Below are 5,241 nucleotides of genomic sequence, written 5' to 3' on the forward strand. Positions count from 1 at the left end.
TTGGGTCCGGTGCAGGTACTCGAGGTTCTTGTGGTTGGTGTACACCGTGATTTGATGCTGAGCTCCCTCAAGCCAGGGGCACCTCTCTCCGAAGGCTAATTTGATAGCCAGGAACTCCTTATCTCCTATAGCATAGTTTCGCTCAGCAGGAGAAAAACGCCTGGAAAAAAAAAAGCATGGATGTAACGTTTGATTGCCGGAGTACTGGCTTAAAACTGCCCCAACTCCCTTGTCAGAGGCGTCAACCTCGACAATAAATGAATGTCTGGGATCAGGATGTCGGAGACATGGCTCACGGAGAAAGTGGCTTTTAGATCCTGAAAAGTAGTCACAACCTCTGGTGACCACTGAGATGGATTGTCCCCCTTGTGGGTCATGGCTGTGAGAGGTGTGTTTAGAGTGGAGTAGTAATGGATGAAAGACGGATAATAATTGGCAAAGCCAAGAAATCTTTGAAGAGACTGCAGGCCTATGGGCTGAGGCCAGTCTCGAATGCTTTTCAGCTTCTGAGGGTCCCTTTTGAAGCCTTGGCTCAAGACGATGTATCTAAGAAAGGGAATAGTTTCCTGCTCAAAAGAACATTTTTCTAATTTCGCATATAGCTGATTTTCTTGGAGGCATTGGAGAATGCAGGAGACATCTTGATGGTGGCTTTGCAGATCTTAGGAAAAAACTAAAATTTTGTCAAGATTCACCACAACACAATGGTAAAGCATATCCCTGGAGATCTCATTCATTAAGTTCTGGAAGACAGCTGGGGCATTGCAGAGGCCAAACGGCATCACGAGATATTCGTAGTGGCCGTCTCTAGTATTAAAAGCTGTCTTCCACTCATCTCCCTCGCAGATGCGAACCAGGTTGTAGGCTCCCCTGAGGTTTGGAAAACGTTTTACTCCTTTGACCCTATGAAAACATACAGAAATGAGGGGAAGCGGATAACAGTCCTTCTGGGTGATCTCGTTCAACCCCTGGTAGGCGATGCAGGGAAGGAGCAAACTGTCTATTTTCCCCACAAAAAAAAAAACCCGACCCGGCGGGAGACTTGGAGGGTCGGATGAACTCTTTGGCCAAGTTCTCGCGGATGTATTCCAACATGGCCTGCTTTTCGGTGAGTGACAGTGAGTAAATTCTGCCCTGAGGGGGCTCGGTGTTGGGCAGCAGGTTGATAGCACAATCGTAGGCTTGGTGCGGAGGCAGGGTCTCAGTGACCTTTTTGGAGAACACATCTGCAAAGGTAGAATGTTGAGGAGGAAGGCCCAGAAGAAGGAGTGAGGTACTAAGACAAGGCCGGGGCAAGACAGGCTCCAAGCAGTTGGAATGACAGGAGGGGCCCCAGCGAGAAAGTTGCATGGTGGCCCAGTCAAACTGGGGAGTGTGTTGTTGTAGCCACTGCAAGCCTAAAATCACCGGGTTTATGGCCTTGTCCAAAACATGAAAGGAGATGGTCTCCACATGCAGGGATCCAGTGTGGAGATGGAGTGGAGCCATAGTATGGGTGACCCATCCGGGCAAGGGTTCACTGTAGATAGATGAAAGAAGCAGAGGCATTGGGGCGCGGATGGTGGGAATCGAAGGTGTTCCATCAGTTGTTTAAAAATAAAATTACTGCCAGCTACTGAATCCACAAGAGCCAAGGTATGAAACTCTTAATTGCCTATTTTGATCGAAACTGGAAGAGCTAATGGAGGAGATGGAGAAGTCAGGCTTCGGAGCAGTCCTGCTGAACCTAGGCCCAGGAGTTTCCCGGTCACACAGGACAGGCGGGCAAGGCGTGTCCGGATATGCCTCAGTAAAGGCAGAGACCAGGCCGCTGGCGAGAGCATCGTTCTACAGGTGAGAGCTTACCCCGACCCATTTGCATGGGTTGCTCTCAAGTCTTGTTCTGGGGAACTGGGTCCACCATAGGGGAAGGAGAGCGTTGGACTCGGCGCAAGCTTGCCGTATGTTTCTTGGAAGCTTGGACTTCATGCGAACATTCCTGGAGATGCCGAGCTATCCACCCAGCGAGATCAATTAGAGTGTCAAGGGATGGAGGCAACTCACGGACCTCCAACTCTCCTTGATTTGAGAGCTCAATCCCTCGAGAAAATGGCATGAAGATAATCAAGGTCCCAATGTAGTTCCAAAGCCAGGGTCTGGAACTCTATGATGTAATCTGCCAGGGACCTGGTGCCCTGCCGGAGGTGAAGGAGCGTGGATCCGGATACTGAATGTCTGCCTGGGTCATCAAAGACAGAACGGAACAAGGCAAGAAACCTGGGCAAGTCTTGGAGGACTGGGTCCGCATGCCCCCAGAGGGGTAAGGCCCAGGACAAGGCCTTGCCATCCAGGAGAGAGAGGACATAGGTGGTTTTGGTAATCACATCTGGGAAATAAGCTGGTTGCAGGCAGAAATGCATATTACATTGGTTTAGAAAACCCCTGCACAACAGGGAGTTCCCAGAGAAATGTGGAGATGCCGGCAATGGAACGGTCGGCCGTGAGATTGGCATGGAGGCTGGGGGACGACATGGTTACCGCTATGGCGGCATCCACTCGGGTGCTCAAATTTTCTACTGCAGCCGCTAGAGTTTCCAGGATCTTTTCTTGCTCGATGACCTTCTGTGCCAGACCAGGAATGGCCTGTATTGCTGAGACCTTCACTGGGTCCATGGACTTGGCAATCTGTTAGGAATTATGAACCCTTTGCCTGAGGTGGGGTTGACGCTACCTGAGGGGTTAGGCCCCACAGGTCCCCACCGTCGGGAAGCGAAGCTGGCTGGGAACAGAGGCAACAGGAACTTCACCAGTACCGCCCTTGTTCCTGCAGGTTGAGCCCTTGGGTGCTGGGGCCAGCGGGTCTTAGGCACACCTCTGTGTGGCTGGTCCCGGAGGGAGTAGGTGGCTGGAAGTAGAGAGTGTCAATGAGGTTAGGTACAGTCCAAGACTGAGGTAATACCAGAGGGAGAGGAAGAGAAAGTCTCAAGGGGTGGAAGACCACTGCAGCTCTGATGACTATAGAGCAGAACCACGTGGGAGTGGCTCCGAGGTGAGGAGGGGCAGAAGCAGAGACTTGTATTGTGGTATGTCAAATTAGGGCTAGAGCGGTGAATCTGCTATAGCAGGTATGAGCAGAGTGGCAGCGCAGAGAAACTGCCTGAGACACAGCAATGCAGTGAAAGGACGTTCACTGCGCTGCGGGATGCCCCGAGGAGCGGGGAACCAGAGACACAGTCCATTAGTGTTGCAGCGCTGCCAGGTCTTGGCGAGTGAAAGCACTGAAGCAGGATGTCCAATGCAAAAGTGCTGAGGCTGGTCACAAGCAGCGGAAGGCTCTGCGGCAGGGTCCCAAGTGTAGAAGCGCTAAGACGGATCCCTAGGAGTGGGAAACGCTGAGATGAAGTCCCAGGTGCAGAGGTGCTGAGCCAGGCCATGAGAAGCGGGAAGTGCCAAGACAGGGTCCCAGGTGAAACAGCGCTGAACCAGGCCCAGAGGAGCAGGAAGCTCGGAGACAGGGTCCCAGGTGAAGTAGTGCTGAGTCAGGCCCTGAGAAGTGGAAAGCACCGAGACAGGGTCCCAGGTGAAGTAGCGCTGAGCCAGGCCCCGAGGAGCGGGAAGCGCTGAGACAAGGTCCCAGGTGAAGTAGCACTGTGCCAGGCCCCGAGGAGTGGGAAGCCCCGAGACAGGATATATTGACGAGAAGTGCAGGGATCCGTAGAGCAGGAACAACAGGTCCAGAGTACTGGAGCAGGCACCAGATAGGGAACCATGGAATTCATTGCCAAGTCGCTTAGTACTGGCTGGAGATAGTCCTTAAATATCCCGGATCCGTGATGTCATCAGCTGGGGACCTGCCTGGAGTTCCCGCCATTGGCCCTTTAAAGGGAGGGCAGATGGCATTCGCACGTACCTAGGGAGGACGAGGGTCAGAACGCTGGTCGGCAGCATCCCAGGTGCCACGTGGAGCACAGGGAGCCAGGAGGAACATGGCCATAGTGACTGGCTAGAGCCGCGAGTGTACTGGGAGAAGTGATCCAAGCATGACATGATGTGAGTTGAGCCCGCGGCGGCCGACCGCCATAACAGTGGGCTTCCACTGACAAGGAGGTGCTAAGGGCATGCAATTGACCCTTGACAATGTGACCCCTAATTTAAATATTGCATGGCACCCCCAGGAGGGGTGCCTGAGGGTGCATTAGGAAAGCAGGTGCTGAATACTCAGTGCCCGATTTCAGTACGTTTTAATTCCATTGGCCCGTATATGTATTATCACTGGCTATAGTCCATCAATAACCAGTTAGTGACTTTATCCAGCTTTTTGGCGATTTTGGCTACTGAGTGGTTAATGACTATCTGGCTATGTGTCAATTTTGGGTTTATATCCACACACAAATATATTTAATTATCTGGCTACAATTTATTAACTGCCTTTCTAGCCACCTATTTCCATAGATTTATACTTAATCAGACAAGTTTTCAGTGCTTTGAAGATCTTAGCTCTTTTTTTACTGTTATATTTATGTAGCTATCACACCAATAGCTGGTTTACCTCATAGCTGTTTCCACCTTTGGTTTTCACTGCAAGGAGGCCATAAACATGTGTATAAACCATATCCAATATTTGTTTAATTTCCGTTGCTTGCAGCATCGGAAAAGAGCTTAATTTTGCTTTACCTCTTATACAACATTCATAGGGCATGCTTTTGTCATCTTTTCAGTTGCAAAGGTCAAGCCCATCAGCAAGATCCTCTCTTCTGACCTTGTTTAGGCATTCATAATTAACATACCCAGTGTCTGTACCATTAATTGATCCCTCTGTTTCCATATGAACAAGCCTTAATTAAATTGCACCTCTTTGTAGGCTATAACAGTTCAAGCAAGTTTGGATTTGCTTTCTTGTTTTTAGCAAGATCTCCCCATCTTTACCATGAATTAATTGTCCTCGAGATGGATCTCACAGCTTCTTTTCATCATGCAACATAGATAATTCCCATCCAGTTCAGAAGTACAATAAGCACCCATAGACTCAACAGTTATAACTTCTCCCTCATCAATCATATGTCTTATCTAGAATTTTCCTTTTCCATGTGCATTAATAGACCTGACATTTGCCAGGCAAATCTCTACTTTGTAGCATTTGTCTAAACAAGTAAATGCACTTTCATTGCACACATATGGGTATGGGGTGCCTAAATCCAAGGAATACTTATGCTTGCTATCTTCATTTGGGTTGTTTGCTATCTTCAATAAACACTTGTCTGC

This window comes from Rhinatrema bivittatum, chromosome 1 (genome assembly GCF_901001135.1).
Source record: "Rhinatrema bivittatum chromosome 1, aRhiBiv1.1, whole genome shotgun sequence".
Taxonomy (NCBI): Eukaryota; Metazoa; Chordata; class Amphibia; order Gymnophiona; family Rhinatrematidae; genus Rhinatrema; species Rhinatrema bivittatum.